At 50.9% G+C, this 26,113-nt stretch overlaps 1 long non-coding RNA gene across 1 annotated transcript; it reads left to right on the top strand.

Annotated features, from left to right (window-relative positions):
* The first annotated feature begins 18,893 nt into the window (after nt 1-18,893).
* On the top strand, nt 18,894-25,468 carry LOC311581165. Its single transcript, XR_014773677.1, has 3 exons — nt 18,894-19,175; nt 24,361-24,482; nt 25,281-25,468. It is a non-coding gene; the product is annotated as an uncharacterized lncRNA (long non-coding RNA).
* The last annotated feature ends 645 nt before the right edge of the window (nt 25,469-26,113 follow it).

Raw genomic sequence — 26,113 nt, 5'->3', positions numbered from 1 at the left:
GGGTGCTGGAGTTCGGATTCAGGTCGCCATGCTTAGGTGACAAGCTCTTTATCAAACGGGCCATCTCCCCAGCCCCTAACTGAGATTTTTACGTATTTTATTTAAAAAAAGAAAACTTGTCTTAATTACTGAAGACCCTTCCTCCCTCCCCACACACATTCTGCTCTGGAATTTTATTCCTGAGGTTAGTGAGTGCTTTAGTTAGGGTCTCCATTGCTGTGATGAGAGGCAAGGCCAAAAGCACCTTGGGGGAGGAAAGAGTTTATTTACAGTACACATCCCAGGTCACGGTACAAAGAAGCGAGCCGAGGCAGGAACTCAAACCCTCAAACATGGCAGGAACCTGGAGGCTGGACCTGATGCAGAGGCCATGGAGGGGTGCTGCTTACTGGCTTGCCCCCTGTGGCTTGCTCGGCCTGCTTCCTCATGGCTCAGAAGCACTCACAATGGGCTGTGCCTTCCCTGATCAATCACTAATTAAGAAAATGCCTTACAGCTGGAGGCAGTTTCACAATTGAGTTTCCTTACTTTTAGATGACTCTAGCTTGTGTCAAGTTGACGTAAAAACCATCCAGGGCAGTAAGACACCCTAATGTAGGCCCTGCCTGGGATCTCTTCCTTGGCCCACCCTTAATCCCAGCCCCATCAAACAATGGGAGTAGGAATGGGGTGGCCACACCACCCAGAATCCAGGCCAGTTCTGCAGGCTATTTCCCAGCCATACCTCCATTCTGCTTTAGTTTGAGAGGTGGGGGTTCAGGCAACGATGAGAAAAGTTACTCAGTCTATTTTGTTTCTCAGGCACACAGGAGAGGAGCCAGCCCCTACCCCCCCCCCCATCCTATCCTCCCCTAGTGGCTGCAGTTAGCAGCCTTGCAGACTGATGACACACAGGGAAGGCTGGGGAAACTGAAAAGGGATCCTCTTACAGCTTGAAGGTCATGGGCAGCCAGCGGGTGTCCGAGCCACCACAGGGAGGAGGAAGGGACTCTAGAAAGTGGCTGCTATGCTCCCCTCAGAGAGGCCCCAGGAGGCAGGGGTCTGATTCCCAGCCACTCTGACAATGTCACCAAGGAGACTGCTAGGGATGGGAAAGAAGGGTCTCCCACCCAGAGGCTGGGGGAGGGGAGGGCTGATGGGGTTTAAGGTGGAGGCAGGGTGCAGACAGAGTTCTCAGAATGGGAGTTAGATATTGCTGGCCAGGCTGGACCGATTTCACATCTCCATGAGCCTGGCAGGAGATCCTCAGAGCCTGTGCGCTGAAGAGCCTTCCCTGCTCTTAACCCTCCTCCTCCTCCTCCTTCTCTTCCTCCTCCTCCTCCGACAGCCTCAGCCCCAGAAGGCGAGTGGGATAATTCCCATTTTGCAAGTGAGGGAACAATATTCTTGGATATCTGATTACCATCTAGGCCAGACGGTCTCCTGGCTCCTCAGTTCCTCTCTTTTGTCTCTTGGTATCCCTCTCAGGACGGGACAGGAGGATGAAGACTTTGGAGTAAGCTCCCAGACTGCTACCCCTGTCTGTCTGACTGCTAGTGTTACTGTGGGGGCAGGGTGTGTGTCAAGACCAGCTCTCCCCATCCCTACCCCCCAAGAGTTAGCACTCCGGAAAGCTGACTGGAGGCTAGGAAAGAAGCCAGCATGAGCAACCCTCTGCGACATGGCTCAGACTGCCAGCCCCTCCCCAAGCCCAAGCCCAGCCCCCTCCTACCCCTGTGCGCCACCCCCCACCCCCGCCACGGTTACCCACATCACCATGACTGAGGTTCAGATCGTGGCGTCCAGTCACTGGTCTAAAGATCCCTACAGTCTCTCCCCTGGGTGAAGGTTGGGGCCAGTGGCCTCCTGCCAACCCTACCTCTGCGTCTCCAGGAGGCCTTGTTTGCAAGAAACTGTCACTTCTGCGGGACTGTTCCTGAGAGGGTGCGCCCACCCTGGCAGAGGGAAGCTGGTCTGAGACTGGTGAGGGTCGGATTCAGCCCAGATGGCTTCTGGGAATCCATTCTGCCCGTACCAACCCCGCCCCCAACCTGCTCCCGCCGGCACTCTGCACTCTAAGGTACCTTCCGACACTGCGAGGCACCAGGCAAGGACTTGGCAGTTATTGATCGGATTTACTCCTCTTTCCCCCGCTGTGGCAGAGCCCCAAGGAAACATTTCTTCCACAGAAGTACTGGGAGCAAGCCCAGGCATTCAGAAGGCAGCAACTTCTTGGGGTTCTGTCTGCACTGAAGACCTTGCCACCTGAGCAATAAGACCCGATGAGAAGCCGGGGCTACAGAGATGCTTGCGGAAGTCCCTTCCCCCAGGTCATGAGAGACCAGCAGGATTGGCAGCTCCCCTAATCAGGCTTTCTCCAAAATCTGAAATGATAGCACAGGCTCTTTCCCCCCACTCTCCAAAGCTGGCTGGTCCTGAGTCACAAGGGCACTAAAGACTAGGTCCCACTAACAGGCGGGGAGGGAGAGAGGAGGGACTGGGTTTCTCAGATGCTCTGCCAGGGGTGGGGAGGCCAGAGGAGGAGCTGAGGAAGGGAGCAGGAGGAAAAGAAACTCAAGAGAGGTGATGAGAAGTGACTCCAGCCAGTATCTACTGAGCAAGCTAGCCTGGTGTGGCCACCTCAGCTCTGCAGAAGGAGGAAGGGAGAGTTTGCGCATGAACAGGGGTTTCTGTGAGCCTTGCTGAACAGAAAATAACTAGGACGGGACGGAGGAGGGCTGGTGACCTGAAGGGTCAGAGGTCCTAGTCCAGGCCCACCAAGGCCAGCCCTTGGATCTTCCCCTGGGCCCAATCAGACGCTCTGCACTCTGAGTTGCCAACTTATTACTCAGAGGGACCCGGAGCTGTTGACCCACAACTAATCACTAATGGTTTGCATATTTTGCATATCATTTGCATTCTCCTGTGGCTCTCTGCAATCACTCCCTAGAGGCCCCTCCTTTGTCTCTCCAGGGCTCTATGCATCTGCTCTGAGTATCCCTCATCTTCCTGGGCCACAGAGCCCCATCTCCCTGTCCTGAGCTTTCACCTGGGATCAGGTGGGAAAGGTCATGGATGGGGTGTCTCTAAGCCTCAGTCCACACCCTCTCTGACTTGAGGGCTCAGCAGGGCAGCTGAGGGAGCTGGGGCCACCTTGCAAGGAGGTGGTGAGCTGCCTGGTGATGAACGCTCCTGCTAATGGAAGCTTCTCCGCCACAGGGGCTTTTACGGAAACTCAGGGAAGCCCTTTAGGGCCATCGGCACTGTCTCTGAGGTCCTTAACAGACTCATTAGTGGTCTCTTCCACCTTGCAATTAAGGGCCTCTCCTCTAAATGGCAACGCAGGGAGAGAGGGGTGGGGGGGAAGGGTAAGACCTGAGGCTCCGAGCAGAACTCCTGCAGCCTTCACCTGCCCACCCTGTAGCCTTGCCAGACCCTCAGGACGTGGAATGAAACACGGCTCCCTTTCTTCCTAAGTGTGTGTTTCAGATGGAGAGGGTCTGGTACCTTAAGAGAGCAGGACTTATGGGAGGCCACCCAGGCCAGCCGAACTTCCTCTAGATGCCTGCGTCAGGTCTCCTTTCCGTGTCCCCGCAGCAATCGTTTCTCTAAAACATTTAGATGGCAGGCAGGCCATGACCTAGTTATGACTGATGCCCCTTATGGCCAGAGGTCATAGGTGACAGCCCCCTGGGGGGTCTGTCCCCCCCCCCCCAATCAAGCCAGGATGCTGGAGCTCTTTAGTGTCCTGACTGCAGGCCTGGCTATAAGGCTCACCATTGCTGTTGCCTGGGAGTTTAAGGCGAAGAAGAATCTTTTTTCTGGGGGGGAAGTTATGTGAATGCCGGGGGGGGGGGGAGTGATGGATGGGAATAGTAGCCATAAAGGCCTTCTTGGGGGGTGGGGATGGGGCAGGATTCGGCACAGAGACCACTTGTAGCTGTTTCCTGTTCTATGAACAAAAGCTTGGGCTGGGAGCCAGACCCTCTGCAACCCATCAACAGGCACGACGATGTAAGAGCCATGACAAAATGTGTAAGTGAGGGCTGGAGAGCCGGCGCAGGGGTTAAGAGCACTGGTTCAATTCCCAGCACCCACATGGCGCCTCACATCCATCTGTCATCCTAGCACTCAGGAGGCAGAGGCAGGTGGTTCTATGGGAGGTCGACGAGGCCAGCCTGATCTACAAGTGAGCTTCAGGACAACCGGTGCTGTCACATGGGGTTCAAGAAACCCTGTCTTGAAGAACATAAACAAATAGACAAATAAGATTGCCCAAGTGAGCCAGGTATGGTGGCACAGGCTGGCAATCTGTTCAACTCAGAGACGTTCAAGAGTTGCGTAGTGAAACCCTGTCTCAACAATCAAGCAATAAATGACTTGAGGAAAATCTCTCTCTCTCTCTCTCTCTCTCTCTCTCTCTCTCTCTCTCTCTCTCTCTCTCTCTCTCTCTCTGTGTGTGTGTGTGTGTGTGTGTGTGTGTGTGTGTGTGTGATATGCATGTGAATATACATATACCTCACACATGTGTGAGGCTGGCTGCCTTGCTCTATTGCACTCTGCCTTATTTTCTTGGGACAGGGTCTCGAATTGGACCCGGACTCAGTGTATTTTGGCTAGACTGGCACCCACAGTCCCAGCTGTCCTCCTGTCTGCCCCTTCCTAGCCCGGGCTTACAGATGTACGGCTGTACCAGGCCTCTTCTGTGGTACTAAGGACCCGAACACAGGTCTTTGGGGTTACACGGCAAGTGCTCTTACCTCTCTTGTTGTCTCCCCAGCCCTGGGAAAATCTCACTTTCCTGTCTATGCCTTGACAGGCCAAGAAACTTGAAAGGTGACAGAGACTTAGGCCTCAGAAAACAGCTGTGGGTGATGGCAGAAATGAGGGTAAAATTTTGCTATTGAGGTGACTTGCCGACCTAGGGGCCCAGCCTGTACATTATATACAGCTACCTGTTTCCCTGGCTCCCTCCTGGGAGCGGCATCTATTAAGCACCTACTGTTTTCCAGCTCTCCTGTTAGATATTTTTCACGTGTACGCTCATTTAAACCTCACGGTTAGCGGACACAATAGTTAACATCTTCCCTCTCTCCCTCTTTATGAATGATAAAAATTGGAGCTCAGTGAAGCTAAGTGCTTTGTCTAAGGTCACACTGCCCCTGACGCACTGAGCGACACCAGGTACAAGAATGTTCGCAAAGCTTTATTCATAGAAGAAGAGAAAAAAACAACAACAACAACAAAAGCCCAGCTATCCACCACCAGGAAAGCACTTTAATGAACTGTAGTTTAAGGGAGAACTTTAGAACAAAGAAAAGGAGTGATGGCTACAAACAGCAGCACAGACAGCCAGCAGACATCATAGCAAACGGAGAAAGCAGGCGGCGCACTGTCTGCTGGGCTCTATGAAGTCTGGTACACGTAGTCTGCGCTGCCTTTGTGGTACCTGGGGTCTGGAGAAACAAGGGCCACCATTCTGATGTGAAGGAACTTCTTAGGGTTCTGGGGGCTGTTTTCTACCTTCGCCTCAGAGTTTCATGGTTATTACCGGTGTGCGCACACGCACGAAATGTCATCCGATGGCACCTTTAACAGCTTCCTCTCAAAAAGCCAAGGCAAAGAGGGCTGGTGAGACAGTTCACTGGGTAAAGCCATATGCCACCGCCGCTGCCGCCGCCGCCGCTGCCACCGCCACCGCCGAGGTTGACGACTTGAGAAAATCTACCCCGTAAGTCGTTCTCTGACACACATACACATAAGTAAATAAATAATGTTTTTAAAATATTTTAAGATAAAGTAGTTAATGATGTATATCTTCTTCAGAGATGCACAGCCTAGGCCAGCAAGGTGGCTCAACAGGTACCTGAGTTCGGTCAGTGAAACCCACATAAGTGGAAGGATAGAAAATTGTCCTCTGGGTTCCATACCCGCGCCCCCCCCCCCACATACACATAGACACACATATAGACATACACACATAGACACACACATAGAGAGACACACATACATGTACAGACACACACACACACATACACACATACACACACACTTTATTTATTTTTTTTTTTAAAGATTTTGTTTATTTATTATGTATTATTTATTTATTATGTATATAGTGTTCTGCCTGCCTGCATGCCTTCAGGCCAGAAGAGGGCATCAGATCACATTATAGATGGTTGTGAGCCACCATGTGGTTGCTGGGAACTGAACTCAGGACCTTTGGAAGAACAGTGGAACGGTCAGTGCTCTTAACCTCTGAGCCATCTCTCCAGCCCTACACACACACTTTAAACATGCACAGTCAAGATGGCACCTGGCAAGTTAACAGACTTTACAACCCGGCAGGTAGTGTGGGGCTTGGAGGTAGACCCTGCCCACTTTCCCTGCTCTTCTCTGAAAAACAAACAAACAAACAGATCCCTGAGGCTGCACACCCTGTGGCTAGGTCAGCACTCCCCAAGTGAAGGTGCTGGCTGAAGAGGGGAAGGGACATAGGACAAAAAGAAGAGCAGGTGGAGAGAGGGGCCAGCAGTGGGTGGGCAGGAGCTCATCGTTCCAAGCCTCCAGTGGGCCTGAATTGGACGGGCTACGTTTAATGAGGCCTTCCTAGGCCCGCGGGGAGGCGGCCCTGGGCTGACAGGCGCCTGGGAGGCTGGGGAAGACGGAGTCATTTCTATGCATTTCGATGGATCATGAAGAGCAGCCGCCTTGAGAGCTCAATGAGATGCCAGAGCATGCCTCGGATGGGGAGGACCCCGAGGCCGGCTCATCAGAGGATCTTCACTGGGATGCAGCCTGCCGGCCTAAGGCATCCGGGTCCAGCCGCCCCATTGTCCCCAAGCCTTGGCTCGGCCCTCCCACGTCTGGAGATTGTCCCGCATCCCTCCCTTTGCCTCCTTCTTCCTCCTCTGCTCCTTTCTATCTTCTGTTTGTATTTCTGATCCTCTCTCCCCGCAACCCCCCCCCCACTCGCTGCCTTTCTCTCTCCATTTCCCCTGTTGCTATTTCTTCATCTCCATTTCCCATCGCTTCTCCTGATGCCTCCTCCCCCTCCCACCCCGCCTCCCATTCCCTGAGCTAGCCCAATATAAATAGTAGAAATTAATTTGTCAGCCGGCACAGGTGGCCCAGCTGGTGCAGCAGCGAGCAAAGGAGAAAAGCTGGTTGAAATAATTATTCTCGACTAAAGAAATCATTCTTTTGATTCCTGGAGGCTAATGGAGTGAGAGCAACCTTTGACCAGGCTGGGCTGATGGTGATGGCTTAGGGAGGGCAAGTGGACGCTTCCGGTAGCGTGCAGAACATCACCCCTCACACACATACACAGACACACACATACACACATACACACACACATACACACACACACACAAACACACATACACACACACAACATGCACATATACACACACAAATGCACACACCACACACACACACACATAAACACACACATACAGACACACACACAAACACACACATACACACACACAACACACACAGACACACACACATATACACACACAAACACAAACACAGACACACACAAACACACACACATATACACACACAAACACAAACACAGACACACACAAACACACACACATATACACACACACATATACACACACAAACACAGACACACACACACAAACACACACACCCCACATGCACACACACATATACACATACAACACACACACACACAAACACACATACACACACACATACAGACACACACACAAACACACACATACACACACACAACACACACAGACACACACACATATACACACACAAACACAGACACACACACAAACACACACACCCCACATGCACACACACATATACACATACAACACACACAGATACACACACCCACACACACAACACACAGATACACACACACACACCTAAATCTACTTCAGACGAACAATGTGTGGAAAGCCACTCTCTGAGTTAACACAGTCGCAGACAAATGTTTTGAGACAGTATTTGTCACTAAGAATATGGCTCCTATCCTTAAATTGGATGGAAGGAGTGGGCTTCCTTAAGAGGAGGCATCCTGGGAACCAGGTTACCACCCCTGGTCCTGAAAGAGGAAGAAGGTGTCTTGACTGACCTTGGCTCTGCAATCTGTCAGGCACTGTGCTGGGCTCTGACTCCGGTGCACGTGTTTGGTCATGGAAATCAGGTAGGAATCAAGTCAGCCAGCAATTCCCATGTAATTGAGTGTATCTTGTCGGCAACCTGAGGCTGAAGGGCAGGGGCGGTGGAGGGCACGGGTGGGGGGCCTGAGGCAGACAGAGCTCAGCTGAGGAGTGTCTGTCACCGCAGGAAACCCAGGGCTCATTCCCCGGCTTAATGGAAGGAGTATACGTGAAGAGATGAGAGGCAGAGGTGAAGGACCAGTGTGTGCCTGGGGCTCCATCCCATGGCGGGGGTAAAGAGCTCTGGTGGAGGCTGGGCTTCACGAGGGAAGGGCTGTGGTGACCTGCAGAGTGAGAGAGGGGTGGGACAGACATCTGGCTTTCCCTCCTGCTGCCCTCCCAGGGGTAAAACCCAAACCACCGAGCAAGAGCATCCAAGGCTGCAGCGGAGACCAGGTGTCCTCTGGGGGGCTTTGCCAAGGTAGAGCAGGTGGGTCCAACAGCCTGGGAACTTTGGAGCGAAGAGAGACCCCCCACTCTTGGAACTGAATTCCTGTCTGATGGAGAAAAATTCTTTCTTGAGGTGTGTGTGGGTGATTCTAAACGGGAGGGGGGGCGGGAGGGGGTGGTCCTTGTATCTGGATGTCAGAAAAACTCCTGGCCGGAACTGAGATAGGGGGCTGGATAACCAAGTATTGCAGAGTGAGTGGCTGAACGTGGGAAGACTGGAGGAGGGAGGAGAGGCAGAGAGTCTGCAGGAACATGCCTGGGTGGAAAGAGGTGCAAGAGGGAGAGACTCAGGAGAGGAGAGGCCAAGAGCCAGTGACTGGCAGGAGGCTGCGATGGGCTTCTCCCACGGTCTCCTGACGCCCAAGTTTCCCCACTTGGAGTGCAAAGGAAGAGGCTGTGATTAGCCTGGGGGCAGAGGGCCTCTGAGCTGGCGAGCACCGAGCTTGCGGATGGACACGGACGGAGCACCCAGCCCGCCTCCCCGCTGCTCCTGCGGCCCCCTCATCCCATCCATCTTCCTCGATAGCAGCCACCCGGATCTTTGCAAAACAGAAACCCGATCCTGTCAGTCACGCTTGAGCCTCTTGGATGTTCCCCACTGTACAGATCACTGCGAAAGTCCTTCATGGTTGACAGGGCCAGCCCCACCGGCTCCCCTCCAGTCCCCCCCCACAGAATTACCAAGTACCCGGAAGGTCTGCTACTGGCCTCTGGTGCAAGCTTGTCCCTTCGCTCAAAGCACTCTCCTTCCAAGCTGGGTGCAGTGGTCCAAAGCTGGGTGCAGTGGTCCATGCCTGTAATCTCAGCATTCAGGAGGTCGGGGCAGGAGGATCAGGCCAGCCTCTGCTATTTAGTGATCTTGAGGCTAGCCTGAGCTACAAGAGACCAAACCAAACCAAAACACACACACACACACACACACCCCACCACCACCACCACCACAACAACAACAACTATAACAACAACAACAACAACAACTTCTTACATCTAGGGAGATGGCTCAGTGGCTAGGAGCGCCTTCGTTCTTTTCTCGGTATCCACCTAGAGTGCTTTCCAAACTGTCTGTAGCTCCAGCTCTAAGGGATCCATTGCCTTCTGGCCTCCATGGGCACTGGATTCATATACACAAATACACACACTTAAAAAGGAAATCTTTCCAAAAAAAATCTTTTAGATGTATTCAATTTTATTTTATTTTTGAGAGAAAGTCTCACTATGTAGCGCTGGCTGGCCTGGAACTCACTCTGTAGACCAGCCCTTTCCCTTCGGAAAAGCCCATGGCTTGGGATATGCTTAGGACAAACCAAGTGAGACAGGTGTGACACCCTGGGGGCCATCCTCATTGTGTTTTTTACTGAGATGCAAGATTCACCTATCAGTGTGCATAAGCTCAAGTGTTTAGGCCAGCGGTGCAGAAGAGCTGAGCGCTGGCACACACGTGTCCACTGTGCTCTTACCTGCCCGCCATGTTGGGCTGTAACCAGGACCATGAGCTACCATAAACCCTTTCTCCCTTATGTTGCTTTTCCCAGTGTATATGCGCATACACTCACCCAGCCACACCCAGATCAAGGAATAAGGTATTCACCGGGCGTGGTGGCGCACGCCTTTAATCCCAGCACTCGGGAGGCAGAGGCAGGTGGATCGCTGTGAGTCTGAGGCCAGCCTGGTCTACAGAGCAAGTTCCAGACCAGCTAGAGCTACACAGTGAGACCCTGTCTCAAACAATAACAGGAAGATATGAAATAGTTGCACATCCCACTACCTCAAAACAGGCATGCCTTCTCCCAGACCACACCACATACATAAATATACACACACCCACACCCACCCCCCCAACACACACACCACTGCCAAAAGCAGCCACGGTTATACACAGCTCTTACTAAATTCTGTCATTTGTCCTTGAATTTCATGTAAATATGAAGCCACATATACCACACACAGCATGTGGTTTCTTCGGTCCAATACCTTTGACACAGTGTTGTGTCTGTGAGATGCATCCGACTTGCTGTAGACACCTAGAGCAATTCTTTTTTCCTCACTGAGTAAAATGTCATCGTACAAATATAAGGTGTGTAAGTGTGAGCTGGGGGTATAACTTAACAGTAAATGACTTGCTTAGCATGTTTGGTTTCTAGTCCCACAAAAAATAAAAAAGAAAGGAAGGAAGGAAGAAAGAAGTAGACCAGAGTATGTATATTACAAGTTAATTGTTCCACTTCTTTTTTTGGTTTTTCGAGACAGGGTTTCTCTGTGTAGCCTTGGCTGGCCTGGATTCACTTTGTAGACCAGGCTGGCCTCGAACTCACAGCAATCCGCCTGCCTCTGCCTCCTGAGTGCAGGGATTAAAGGCGTGCGCCACCACGCCTGGCTCAATTGCTCCACTTCTAGTTGGACATTTATGTTGCTTGAAGTTGTTGGTTCTTTTTTTTTTTTTTCAGTGCTGAGAATTGCACCGAGGGCCTCCTACATGGTATTGCAGGCACCCTACCACTGAGCTACTTCCTCCACTTTTTTTGTTTCTTGCTTTTTTGTTTGTTTGTTTGTTTTTGAGGATAGGGTGGCATGTAGGCTGAGCTATCCACTCTCCAGCTCTCGTGTGCTGAGATTTCAGGCATGCAGCCCCACACGCAGGGTTGGCCATTATTAGCAAAGCTGCTGAGAATATCTGTGTATCTGTCGTCTGCAGAATCCATTAACATTATTTTCAGACACACACTTGACTTTTAAACGCAGCAACAGACCACTTTCTACCTCTTCCGGCTGGACTGCTCCATGCTGGGCTGAGATTATTCCATAGCATGGGTCTGCCTGTGGGAGAAGGGAGGAGCCTCAGGCCTCGCCTCTTTGCCCCACACTGATCTTACACACCGCCAACCACAGTCTTGTGTCTCTGTGCCTTTCTAGCACAGTGGAGGAGGACCGTGCCTTGACGCTGGAGCAGGGTGGGGGGGGAGGGGAGGGAGGGATGCAAAGACGTTTTTTTTTTTTAAACTGTTAGGCTGAGCCCAGCTTGGTGGCACATGCCTATGCTCCCAGCACTAGGGAGGCAGAGGCAGGCCTATCTTTGTGAGTTCGAGGTCAGCCTGGTCTACAAAGCAAGTCTAGGATAGTCAAGGCTACACAGAGAAACCCTGTCTCAAAAAACAAACAAACAACAAACCTGAACCAAACAAACAAACTGCTAGGCTGTTGTGACAGAGCCAAAATCACCTGCGGGTTGGGTCTCTGGGCATCCTGTGGGGGATTATGTTGATTTCATGAATTGATGTGTGAAGACCCTTCGTAGGTGCTAGTGGGACCATTCGCTGCGCAGGGGATCTTGGACTGTTTAGGGAGTCAGAAGAGCCGAGCGCTAGCACACACGTGTCCGCCACTCTCTTCTAGCAGCCAAGGCAATGGGAGCAGTTGCTTCAAGCTCCCAATGTCTGGACCTGCTCGCCAGGATGGGCTGTAGCAAGGACTGTAAACTACTACAAACCCTTTCTCCCTTAAGTTGCTTTTGCCAGGGTTTGTTTGTTTGGTTGGTTTGGTTTGGTTTGGTTTTGGTTTTGGTTTTTCAAGATGGGGTTTCTCTGTGTAGCCTTGGCTGTCCTAGACTCACTTTGTAGACCAGGCTGGCCTCGAACTCACAGAGGTCCTCCTGCCTCTGCCTCCCGAGTGCTGAGATCAAAGGCATGTGCTGCTGCTACCACCACCACCCAGCTAGAAGCTGTCTTTGAAGGGAAAAGGTACAGGGAAAATAACACATGGCCCAGTGGCAGATTAGGGTCTGTGACGATGACTTTATGCCTCTGCATACCCATGCCTCAGCCCGGCACTTAACATATACAGTTGGCCCACAACAAATATGGATTCAGTGAGTGACTACAAGAAAGAACAGACATGCACAGAGGCTCCCAACAAGCACTGCCTTTAGGAACCCTGTTTCAGGGGCCTGTGGGTAAAGGTGCTTGCTGCCAAGCCTCGTGACCCAACTTCAATATCCAGGCTCCTCGTGGTGGAAGGAGAGAACCAACCCCAAGTTGTCCTCTGACCTCCATATGATTTCCATGGCACAGGTGTGAGAACACACGTGCACACATGCACACACAAATCGGTGCAAGGCGAAGAAACAAAAACCCAAACTTATCTCAAACTAACATCCAAGTACAATTCCCTACTATGGAGAAGCCAGCAGTGCCAATAACATGCCAGTGAGCCACTGGCAAGTTCTTATGTGGGGCAGAGAGGGTGTTCTCTGCCCCATAAATGATGAGACAAGGTCACAGAGTGGCATCAGGGAGCAAGGAGGAGGTGGCTGGCTGCCTTGAGCACAAACTGGTCTTAGCGGCAGGTACCTAAAGGAGATCTGGAGTGGAGGTGGGGTAACAGCATATTGATGAGAGCTGTCACCAGGATGTACCACAGGCATGGGTTAAGCTAGACTGGGCACCTGGGGGACAACTCAGACTTCTGCCACCTCCCTCTCTGTGTTCCTGGGAAAGCCCAAGTTTGTGGGGACTGTGTGGCAGGCAGGCCTGGAAACAGTCCTGGAGTTTCTGCCCGGCTCCTGGCGACAGAGTTTCTTCTGCAGCTCTCCTCTGCCTGGGGGTGACTCATCAGCTGTGGTGTCCTCCAGCCGCCTGGGCACATCCGTCTGTTTATAGCCAGTGCTGGCAGCAAGGCCTCTGGACTGTTCCAATTGTGACCACAGGGGGGCGAGAGGGAGCCAGGCCCAGCGGCCCGGCCTTCTGGAGGATCCTGAGCTGGGAAGAGCACTGGACCAAGAGTCTGCTTTGGGGCGAGGAGTGGGAGGGGGCAGGGAGGTGTCTGTGCTGATGCTTCTTAGGCCTCCCAGGAGCCCCGCGTCTCCCCTATATCCAAAATAGGAGTCCTGCCTAAAATCAGGACTAGAATCTCTCTTAGGAAAGCATTCTTGCTCGGTCTATCTACTATAGGTCTGCTGAAAGCCTTAGGTCAGCTTCTTCCCTTATGATTAGGTCCGCTAGGGGCTGGGGACTGTAGCTCAGGGGGTTGAGGCTTTGCTTAGCATGCACAAAGCACAAGTTTCTATCCCAGACACTCTGTAAGCTGCCGGGTGTTCAGTACACACCACCTATGCTACTGTCCTTAATAAAACTCACACCCTGCATTATATGTGTGTGTGTGTGTGTGTGTGTGTGTGTGTGTGTGTGTGTGTGTGTGTTTAATTTATTTCCTTATTCAGGATTTTTTTGTTTTGTTTTATTTGTTTGTTTAGATGGTTCTGTGTAGCCCAGGCTGGCCCCTTTTGGCTTTGTGGCTATGGATGGCCTTGAACTTGTGATCCTCTTGCCTTTACTTCCTCAGTGGTGGGATTACAGGTGTATGCCACCACCTGATTTAAGGGGTGCTGAGGTATGCTAGGTAGAGCCCTTGCTTTGAGCCTGTCTGTCACCTGTATCATACATAGCCCAGTGCCACATCATAGCTGTCCTAGGCCAGCGGATCTTATTATATCCATGCACACATATGAGGTCAGGCCCAGAGGCTGTCTCTGGTCCCCATCCACAGTGCCTGGTGCTTCACCGTTGTCAATAATCTCTGGCACACCTCAAAATAGTGTTTTGGCTATAAGCAGCCGATACCTAAGCTCAAAGATATTGATTTGACGAGGTGTGGTGGCTCACGCCTGTAATCCCAGCGCTTGGGAGGCAGAGGCAGGCTGCTCTCTGTGAATTTGAGAGCAGATTGGACAGCCAGGGCTACACGGAGAAACTCTGCATCCAAAGCCACAAAGGTAGATTAGTACAGTCTGTGCTCCAGGGAACCTAGCCTCTCCATTTCCCCACACCCAGCAAGACCTCAGCTCCCACCTTCCAGCTCTGTGCCCACCCCTCCTTCTGCCTGGGGGACCCTGGGGTGGGGGTGGGGAGAACAGACTCATGCCCAGTTGTAAAGACTTAAGCCTACAAGCCTTTGCTTAAAAGTGATAGAGGCTTAATTCTAGGAGCGAAGCCCAGTGGATTTACTCCAAGTATCCACTAAGGCCTCCGCCTCGCCCGGTGAGCGCCACCTGGAGTATGGCTGGATGCTGTGTCTCACTTGCCCGCCCCCCCCCCCCACCCCCCAGCTCCTCTCTTCCTTCTCTCTTGACCTCTGCACCCCACCCCCATGCCTGGTCCCTTTCTGGGACTGTAATATCCTTTCCCCAAGACTGTCTCGGAAGAAGGAACCCTAGTCTTAGAAGTGACTGACACCTCGGGATTTGACAGCCTCTCAGAGCATTCAGGGGTCTCCATTCCTGTGGGGCCTGAAAAAGATTGTGTTGAGCTTGACCTTGGGATTTCCTTATCTGAGGCTCCAAGGGGGTTCTGTCTTACCTGTTGCTTTTTTTTTTTTTCTTTTTCTTTTTTTTTCTTATTTTTCTTTTTCTTTTTCTTTCTTTTTTTTTTTTTTTTTTTTTTTTGGTTTTTCAAGACAGGATTTCTCTGTGTAGCCTTGACTATCCTGGACTTGCTTTGTAGACTGGGCTGGCCTGGAACTCACAAGGATCTACAGCCTCTGCCTCCCGAGTGCTGGGATTAAAGGCGTGCGCCACCACGGCCTGGCTCCCAGTTGCATTTTTGTCCTCCTGATTTCCAGTTCTCAGAAGTCCTACTGATGCTTTGCAGAGAGAGGCTCAAGTCCCACCTCTGGGGTCTGCTCTGCCGTGTGACCTCAAGTGGCTTCCTGGGACTCTCTATGGCAAAGGTTGCTACTGCTGCCTGTCTTCTTTTGATTTTATTTGTTTTTGAGACTAAATGACTGTGCAGCCTAGGCTGAGCTCCAACTTGTGGCAATCCTCCTGACTCAGCATCCCCAAGTGCTTGGATTGTGAGTATGGACCACTATACCTCACTTGTTGCAGCTCTTCTACGACAATAGCATTTCTGTGTTCATCTAAGCACATGGCGAGGGGGGGGAGAGAGAGGGGGGAGGGGGGAGAGAGAGAGAGAGGGAGAGGAGGGGGGAGAGAGGGAGAGAGAGAGGGAGAGAGAAAGAGAGGAGGGGGAGAGAGAGAGGGAGAGAGAGAGAGGAGGGGGGAGAGAGAGAGGGAGAGAGGGAGAGGAGGCGGGGGGGGGGGGAGAGAGAGAGAGAGAGGGAGAGAGAGAGGAGGGGGAGAGAGAGAGGGAGAGAGGGAGAGGAGGGGGGAGAGAGAGAGAGAGGTAGGGGAGGGGGGAGAGAGAGAGAGAGGTTTGTATGCATGTCTGCCTGTGAGTATGTTTTCCAGTACACGCGTGTCTGGAGGCCAGAGGTCTACTTCTGGTATCTCTCCCTATTGCTTTCCACACTGAGGAATATTTTTGGCTTTTTGTTTGTTTGTTTGGTTGGTTTGGTTTGGTTTTCTCTAGACAGGGTTTCTTTGTGTATCACTGGCTGTCTTTATAGACCAGGCTGGCTTCGAACTCATAGTCACCTGCCTCTGCCTCTCTAGTGCTGGAACTAAAGGCCTGTGCCACCACGCCTGGCTTATTATTTTTTTTTGTTTTGTTTTGTTTTGTTTTATTTGTTTTCGAGACAGGGTTTCTCTATGCAGCTCTGGCTGTCCTGCAACTCACTATGTAGACCAGGTTGGCCTCAAATACACAGAGATCTGCCTTTCCTTGCAACCCGAATGCTGCCATTAAAAGTGAGCGAGAGTGTCGGATCCCCTGGAATTGGAGTTACAGGCAGTGCTGAGCTCCACATAGGTGCTGGGAATCGAATCCGGGTCCTCTGGAAGAGCAACCAGTGCTCTTAACTGCTAAGCCATCTCTGCAGCCCACCCCTCATATTAGTTTTAAGACAGTTTTTCACTGAACATTGAACCTTCCAGACGGGCTGGCGCTGGGGTTACAGGCGCATATCAGCATGGCTGGCCCCTGTGTGGGTGTTAGGGATCCCGGTTCAGGTGTCCATGCTTACAACAGCATCATCCTACCTGCTGAGCTACCTACCCCATCCCTGTGCCTCCTTTTTGAGTCTGTCCTCAATCATCCACCTGGGACAAATATGTGATGGATGGAGCCCTGGCCATTATTCCTGGACACAGAGCAAGGGCATACTGTAGGGATATTGGACCAGTGAATCCTGAGGACTTAACACAGCAGATCTGCCATCCCATCCCAGACGACTCATCTCTGGCCTTTCACAGAAGTGAGAGATAAACGTTTCTCTTGGGGGTGGGGGTGGGGTCTAACCTGTTCTAATATATACCATAGGTCTCCCTGTCCTAATAGGTGAAGAATGGATAATAATGTCTACTGAAAATTATATATGTATATGTATATATATGATACATACATACATACATACATATATACATACATACATAGACATGTATATGACCAATAGAGACACAGAAGAGTTCAGCTCAGTAAATACAAGCTCCCTGCTTCACTGTTCCTGCACTGTGTGCCGAGCTGACTGTGACCAGACGCCCTGAGGGCCAGCTGGGTGGACAATGTGAAGGAGATGATCCCAAAGCACAGAAATGAACTTCCCATTCAGACTTAGGTGGGGAGGGAGGGTCCAGTGACGCACTGCAGAGGTGAAGGCTTCTCTTGCTCCTGGAGTCCATGCAGGCCCTTGATGAGTGGCAGGTGACTAAAGCAAGAAGCACGTGTCTCTGCGTCCGGCCATCTGTATGTGTGTCTGTGTGTCTGTGTGTCTATGTCTGTGTGTGCATGTTAGAGTAGAATATGAATCAGACCACAGGCATCCAGTACAGTGTGTGCGTGTGTGTGTGTGTGTGTGTGTGTGTGTGTGTGTGTGTGTAACCTGCTTGCAAACAACAGAAACTAACTCAAGAAAGAAAGAGGTATTAAAAAAAAAAAAAGGAAAGAAAGAGGTGAAATCCACACATTCATCCATTTAAGACAAGGTCTCACTGTATAGGCCTGGATGGCCTGGAACTTTCTGTGTGGAGTGTGCCGCCGCACCTGGCTGCTGCTCTTCACTCATTATCTGCAGTGCCGGGGATAGCACCTGGTGTTGCACCTGTTAGGCAAGGGCTGTGCCTCTGAGCCGCGCCCGCAGCAAGAACTTTATTCTACCTGAGACAGAGGAACAGTTTGCCTTGTGGTTTGCACAGCTGCCAACACAGCTGGGCCCCAGCCCACACGATCTTTGCCTCAGATGAGTTTAGATTACAGATAGGACCAGCATCAGGTCGAGTCTGACTCAGACTCCCTGCAGTTTTGTGTCCCTCCCCTTCCCTTCCCTTCCCTTCCCTTCCCTTCCCTTCCCTTCCCTTCCCTTCCCTTCCCTTCCCTTCCCTTCCCTTCCCTTCCCTTCCCTTCCCTTCCCTTCCCTTCCCTCCCCTCCCCTCCCCTCCCCTTCCCTCCCCTCCCCTCCCCTCCCCTCTCTCCTAGTAGCAAACTCCTGGCTAAAACCTTTGTTGTCATAGCTCAGGGCAGCTGCTACCCCTAATATAAACCCCACTACAGTTTAAAAAAGGGGGGGGGGCCGGGCTAGGGAAGGCTTAGAGACAATGGAAGTGACCTGCCTCTAGGCATGTGGGCCAATCAGAAGAGGGATACTCAGCCACCAAGAACAGTGCAGGACATGAAATGCACGGTCAGCTGCTGGAGGGGCCTTCGTCACGCTCACATCAAAACCAGACATCCTCAGGCCAAATCCTTCCAAGCCGAGGCCTTATCTCTCCATCAAACCTGCTCCTGGGAAAGCACTTGAGACTTGTTCTCACCAGCATGTAAATGACCGAGGAGAGCTTACAATGCTATTCTGCACTTACTAGCCCCCGAGAGCCAATTTATGGATGCTTAGCTCAGACTAGACCATTCTCTTTCTCTAACACCATCCGTGGTTCCCCATTTATTTCGGAACAAAGCCCACACAGCATCCTCAAATCGTAATTCAAGGCCTCCTATCGCTAAACTCAAACTCTCTGCAGCCTTATCTCTTGCTCCATGCACCCCCGGGTCCATTCGTTACTGTAGACATGGCTTTCAGAGCCGCGTCCAGATGGGTGAGGTAACGGGGGGGGGGGGCAGAGGGAGTTTGGGGAGTGTTCAGGAATGAAGTGTCTCCCGAAGCAGAGGGTGGTTCTGCAAAGTGTTAGCGGCAGGTGTGGTTTACAGAAAGGACTCGGACCCTAGAAAGTTGGGACAGTGGGAGCAAAGGAAGCTTGTCTTTTCTTCCCGCTGCCTCATGTCCCCGGCAAAGTATGGTGTTCCGCTTTCAACCCATAACGTCCTCCACAGGTTCCTAGTGTGAATACCGGGTCTCCAGCTGGGGGCGCTAATTTGAAGGCGGAGCCAGGCTGGAGGAAGTGGGTCCCAGGGGGCGGGACTTGGAAGGTTATATCCTGTGCCAGTTCTTCCTGCCTTCTCTGTTGCCTGGTTTTGTGCCAAGCCATCTCTCACAGGCCCTCCTCGTTCCTGTCTTCATGAACTGAAATCTTTCGGAAACCATGAGCCAAGGTGACTCTTTCCTCCAGGAAAGTTGTAGACGAGTAACTGCACCTGAGAACCAGAGATGCCAGCGGCGATCCTGAAACAGTGATGATGGTGCTGGAGAGATGGCTCAGTAAGTAAGCGCTTGCAAACGTGAGAACCAGAGTTTGGATGTCAGACATTCAGGTAAAAAGCTGGATCAGCAGCACGGATCCATAATTCCAGAGTCAGCGAGGCGGAGACTGGAGGATCCCTGTTGCTTGCTGGCCAGCCAGTCTAGCCAAATATGTTCAGCGCTAGACCCTTTCTCAAAAACTGCATGCAACTATACATACATGTACACACAACACATGAGCCCACACCTATATAGTGGTAGTGATAGTTAATATTTATGTTCAATGGAATAAAACATCCAGGTATGGCTTTAAATACTTTCAGGTATATTAACCTGTTTGCTCCTCATAATACCCCTGTAAGGTAAGTCCCAGCTTTGCCCCTATCTTATAGATGAGGAAATTGAGTAATGGAGAGATGATTAAAAAGGGCCCTTTTGGCTCAACCAGGTCTTGGTGAGAATCTCATTTTATTCTGATCCCCCTCCCAACCTTTTCTGTCTTCCTGTCTCAGTGCGGCGTCTTTGGTCTTCTTGATGTTACTGTTTGGTTTTAGTTTCATGTGTATGGGTGTTTTTCCTACCTTATCTCTGTGCACTGCTTGTGTGCCTGATGCCTTCAGAGGCCAGAAGACGGCATCAGCCACGAACGACCATGTGGGTGCAGAGAATTAAACTCCAATCTTCTAGAAGAGCAGCCAGTGATCTTAACTTCTGAGCCATCTCTCCGATTCCCTTAGTGAGTGAGCTTTTGTATCTGTGTCTTTCCCTCTGCCTCCCATTTCTAGCCTATCTGTTTATGTCTGCCTCATTTCTCCTATCTGGGGTGTGTTTGTGTGTGTGTGTGTGTGTGTGTGTGTGTCTGTCTGTCTGTCTGTCTGTCTGTGTCCACCCACCAGAGCTAAAGAAGGGATGCTAGCTCAGCAGCCAGGTTCAGTGTTATGAGTACAGTAGTGATGCTGCCTGAGAGGGAAGGACCTGGACCCCTGGGTTTGGAGAGACAGGCTGAGAGGGCAGTGAGTGCTCCACGGGCTGAGAGTCTTGCTGTCTGTCCTGAATGACTTTTGGAATGAAAGATGTAAATTTTAGCTCTACGGAAGGGTCTGGAAAGCCATCTAGGTCCCTTGCTCTCCGGCTCTCATTCCCAGCCTCTTCCTGGGACTGCTGGAATGTGGGAGGGAAGCCCAGAGCCCAGGAAGCGTCTCTGTGTGCCAAGCCTTGCAGCGGGGAGAACAGGCAGGCATCCGGTGCCCCCCCCCGCTGTGAATCTTACATGGAGGGGTTCTGCAAGGAAGAGGCTGAGGCTCTGGGGACATCCATCTGTTTTCAGCAGGGTGACACACAGTGAGCTCTGTAGGTAACCCCTCCACATGCCCGGATGAGGAATTCCCTGACAGGTTAAGGGAAGAACAATGTGAAGATGCGGGAAGCCCTCACCCATCTGTCCCTGTCAGTGACTGTAGGGTCTGCCCAAGGATGCCCAGGTGTGGCAGAATTAGCAGTGGTGGTGTGTGTGTGTGTGTAGGGGGGGAACGAACTGAGTCCAGGGTCCGAGAGCCTCAGAGCAGTCAGATCGGATCCACAGCCGTACCCCCAGTGTCCTGGGAGACCTCTGTGCCGAGGCTTCGTCCCGTGCTTATAAACACGTTCTTTGATTTCCTCTGTGATCTGGAATGTTCTGGCCAGGCCTTCTTCTGGACCACATGAAAGCAAGAAAGAGATTTATAAATAGAGTTTAAAAAGCACAGGATTCTTTTCCCACAGCTTGTTCTGAAAATGGAGAGGGATGGAGTGAGGGGTGAAAGGTCCAGTGGGCTGGGGCCTGGCCTCGCCTCCCTTGTCAGGGCGAATTCCGGGCGTGGACGCTGTTTCTGTTGGACACTTGCCTCTGCTCTGGAATGTCTTTCTTCATGGACTCTCTCCTTGGACAAACTTGTCTTCCTATCTGGAGAGTCATAATCTGTTGATGCCTTTCACTGAGGCAGCTCCGCCTGCAATGAGATCCTAAGGACTGACTTCCTTCCTTCCTTCCTTCCTTCGTTCCTTCCTTCCTTCCTGTCTGTCTCTTTCTCTGGACCCTGGGTTTGGAGAGACAGGGTGAGAGGGCAGTGTCCCATGGGCAGAGTCACAATCTATTGAGACTTTCACTTGATGTAATCAAAACAGGCTGCAGGAAGATCTCTCTGTCTTTCTGTGTCTGTCTGTCTGTCTGTCTGTCTGTCTGTGAACTAGGGAGGTGGCTCAGCAGGTGTGAGCACTGGTTGCTCTCCCAGAGGTCCTGGGTTTAGATCCCAGCACTGACGTTGCAGGGCCAGGGAGTCAGACTCCTCTTCTGGCCTCTGTGGACATCTGTACACATGGGACACACAGAGACATAGAAATAAAAATGAGTCTTAAGAAACTAAGAGATGCCGAGCAGTGGTGGTGCATGCCTTTAATCCCAGCACTCGGGAGGCAGAGGCAGGCGGATCTCTGTGAGTTCGAGCACAGCCTAGCCTACAAAGTGAGTCCAGGACTACAAGAGAGAAACCCTACCTAGAAAAACAAGAAGAAGAAGGAGAAGGAGAAGAAGAAGGAGAAGGAAAAGAAGAAGAAGAAGAAGAAGAAGAAGAAGAAGAAGAAGAAGAAGAAGAAGAAGAAGAAGAAGAAGAAGAAGACGCCTAAAAGAATGGGGGCTGGAGAGATAGCTCAGCAGTTAAGAGCACTGGCTGTTTTTCCAAAGGACCTGGGTTCAGTTCTCAGCACTCACATGGCAGCTGACAACTGTCTGTAATTCCAGTTCCAGGGACTCTGACATACATGTAATCAGAACATCAATGTAAATAAAATAAAGATAAATAATTTATTATTTTTTTTTAAAGAAAAGAAACTAAAGGAAGAGATTTGAGGGAGGAAGGGTTTATTCTGGTCCTGGGCTTCAGGGAGTAGAGTGCATAGTGGGGAAGGCAGCGAGAGCTTGAGGGTGCTTGTACACATCTTCATGGACCAGGAAACAAAGGGACTGAGGCCAAAGCAGTGTGCTGTAACCATCAATTGTCTAACCCTACTCTTCCAACTAGATCCCCTGCCACCTAAAGGTTCTATAACCTCCCGCAAACAATGCTACCAAGTGTTCAAACACATGAACCTGTGTGTGTGTGTGTGTGTGTGTGTGTGTGTGTGTGTATTTTGGGGGTAATTTTTATATGTAAACTCTAACAGTTTGGTTTCTTGGGGGTAGTCCTTGAAACTGGGATGGGTAACCTGAGAGGCAGGAGTGAGATAGAAGGGACAAGTTGACAGGTAGAAGGAGCTGAGGGTTATTGATGCATAGCTCGAGGCTTGATTGGTCATTTATGATTTAAGGTCAATGTCAACAGACCCCCCCCACCAAAGGGTCTCTCTGTGTAGCCCAGGCTGTCCTGGACTCATTTTGTAGACCAGGCTGGCCTTGAACTCACAGCAGTTCACATGTCTCAGCCTTCCAGATTGATGGGATTACAGGCGTGTGCCACCTTGACTGGCTGTCAGTAGATTTTAAGATACTGTATTGGACCAGACAAGGTAGTATATGCCTTTAATCCCAACCCTCAGGAGGCAGAGAGAATTTCTATGAGTTTCCGGCCATCTAGGGATCCACAGTGAGACTTTGTCCAAAGCATAAAGAACAACAAACAAAAAACTCAGCACTGCTCTGAACTGGGGCACAGGAAGTGGGAAGACGCATATAGTACAGGATTCTGTCTCAAGCACCCCCGCCCCAGGACGTGCTCCGCTCCCTCCTTTCCCAGTTGCCCTCCTTCCTCAAAGTGGTTCTTGTGGCCCTTGGTGAGGTCTGGAGACAGTGACCTTAAGTGGGAGGTGGGAGCGATCCCAGCCTAGGAAGCGGAGACAGGGTGGTTTTCTGGACTTGCTGGCCAGCTGCGCATAGTGTGTGAGCTCCAGGTTCAGCGAGACCCTGTCTCCAAAACTAAGGTGGAGACAGACTAAGGCAGAAGCCTCAGGAAAGACAGACAGGTGGGCGGAGTCACGATAAGGAGTTTCCTCTCTCAAGGTCCCTCAGTTTCGCAGTCTCTAAAGGGAAAGTAATGGTGGAGGATTTGGTTAGGAAAGGAGGCTGGGGGGCCAGGCTCGTAAGAGGAGCCCTGAGCAGAGGAAATTGCCTGGCTCCAGGCTAATGCCGAGGGAGAGTAGAGACACGGAAAGGGGAGAAAGGCTGGAACAAACACCTAATGACCGAGCTTGTTAACCTAAGCCCTGCAGCATTAGGGACACTGGGCTGGAGCACCCCTCTTGCCTGCTATTTCCCTGTTTGTGATCCTTGCTGGGGTGAGGGGCACGGATAGAAAGCCCTACCCAGTGCCACAGCAGATGGCCACTGCGGTGCTGGGCTAAGTATGCCTACCGTTACATTCGTGCCTGGAGCTGGAGTTGCTCCCCTTGGACCCCATCTCCATTGGGGACACGTGGTGGGTTAGAGCAGGCCGTGTCAGGGCGGAATGGTAGAGCAAGGGGGCAACGCCCGAGGAGCCAGGGCACTGAAGAGCCCTGTGGGAGTAGACTGCTAGGGCTACCCGCTGAAAGCCTGCTCTGTGGGGAGCGAGGCTGGCCAGCAGTGTATGCTGGGAGCCCTCCTGATCTAAGTGTGGGCAGTGTTTTCTCAGGGGAATGTGCGCGCACGCGTGTGTGGTGTGTGTGTGTGTGTGTGTGTGTCTTTGTATAATTCAAGCTGTCCATTTAAGGTTCCTGTGCATTTCTGTATGTGTGTTACAGCTTGGTAAACGAATGAAAGTAAGGAACAAGAGCTACTGAGCTACTCGGCTCTCCTCACAATCTTTATGCCAGTAGGGCCTTCCGGCCCCCACCCTCACCTCCACCCTGCTAAGCACAGGCTTACTTCCCACCTCTTTAGATTAGATTTCCCTAGACGTTCCTTGTATACAGATTATAGGGGTGGGGCTTTGAAGGCCTTGTTCTCACTGATGCAGCACACACCAGCACTCCCCACTTTTTATTGCTGAATAGTTTCCCAGGATATAGTTAGACCACTCACTAGGAAGTGAATAGGTTGTTCTCGCTTCGGGGCTGCTGGGAATAATGCTGCTATGGGCGTTTGCGTACAAATTGTGTGGCCTTTGTTCATCTCTCTTGCGTGACAGATACCCAAGAGCAGGCTTGCTGGGTTGTACAGTGAAATCATATCTAACTTATCTCTTTAAATTGCCAGGCTATTTTCCAAAGTGGCTGGACCCCTTCAAGTGCCAAATAAGGGTGTGGGTGTTTCCACATCTTCCCGGAGACTTGTTGCCTGAGTGTCTTCCTGGTGATGCTCGTTCTGGTGGTTCTGAGGTAATATCCCCTGTGGTCTCAGTCTGCGTTTCCCTGATGACTAATGCTGTTGGCCTGCTCCTTTCACTTGCTTGTCAGTTATTCATACATCTTTGGGGGAAATGGCTGTTAAATATTTTGTCTCTTTTCAATTGTATTGTATGCCTTTTTGGATTTTTATCAGCCCTTTATATGTTTTGGAAACCAGCTCTTTTTAAAAAATGCATCCTTATTGGTGGAATGCCACTCTTAATAATTAATTCTTATTTTATGTACATTGATGTTTTGATTACATGTATGTCTATGTGAGGGTGTCAGATTCCCTAGAGCAGTACCTTACAGACAGCTTTGGGCTGCTGTGTGGTTGGTGGGAATTGAACTCAGGACCTCTGGAAGAGCAGACAGTGCTCTTAACCTCTGAGCCATCTCTGCAGCCCCTGGAAACCAGCTCTTTATCAGACATAGGACCTACAACCCTTTCCCCCTTCTCAAACTGTGCCCCGCCTTTGCCTTTTGCTGAAACACACATTGTAAGGTTTTAAAATATTTTTATTTACATACTTAAGTTTTTTCAAGGATTTACTTATTTATTATGTATATAGTGCTCTGCCTGCATGTACACCTGCTCACCGGAAGAGGGCATCAGATCTCATTATAGATGGTTTTGAGCCACCATGTGGTTGATGGGAATTGAACTCAGGACCTCTGGAAGAGCAGTCAGTTCTTAACCTCTGAGCCATCTCTCCAGCCCTTATATACTTATTTTTATGTGCATGTGCATGTTTCTCCCTGTCTGTGTGTGTCCCTACATTTATGCAGGTGCCTGCAGAAGCAAGAAGAGGGCACCAGATCCCCTGGAGCTAGAGTTACAGGTGGCTATGCACCATCCAGTGTGGATTCTGGGAATTAACCTCAGGACCTCTGGAAGAGCATCAAGTGCTCTTAACCACTGAGCCAACTCTCTACCCCCGATACACATATTTTAGTGGACTTCAAGGAAACCAAAATAAGTGGCCATTGTGTTTAAGGCACTGTTTTATTTGGGGGGAGGGGCAGTGAGTTTGTATTGTATGCAGAATGACCGACAGAGACTGTCTGCCTGCACTGGTTCCCAGGGGGCTAGGGGGGCATAAAAGAGAAAGTGGAAAATTCTAAATGGGTCCTTGGGGAAGGAAGTGTGTTGGTGGTTAGCCTCCGATTAGATGACTCGAGTCCTTCTTCAGTCACTCACCCATCAGCTCAATACACATATATGTATGTATATATGTATATATGGTGATGGATGGGTGACTGAATATATATGACAATGTGTGTATATTTTTTACATTTACATTTTTAGTTGTGTGTGTGTGTGTGTGTGCACATGTCGACATCTCCATTGCATTGTAGAGGTAACTAAGGTTTTAAGGTGTTAAATAGCCTTCTCAGTCGGCGTGTGGCGCATGCTTTTAATCCCAGGAGGCAGAGGCAGGGTCTCTGTGAGTTTGAGGCCACCCTGGTCTACAAAGTGAGTGCAGGACAGCCAAGGCTACACAATGAAACCCTGTCTCGAAAAGCCAAACAACAACAACAACAACAGCCCTCTCAGTATCCCCCAGCTAGCTTGAGATAGACCTAGGAAGTCAACCTGTTGGACTTCAAAGGGCACAACT

The sequence above is a fragment of the Acomys minous genome, assembly GCF_964271855.1.
Source record: "Acomys minous genome assembly, chromosome: 13".
Classification (NCBI taxonomy): Eukaryota; Metazoa; Chordata; class Mammalia; order Rodentia; family Muridae; genus Acomys; species Acomys minous.
The sequence above is the reverse complement of the archived record's forward strand: the minus strand, read 5'-3'. Positions and strand labels throughout refer to the sequence as shown.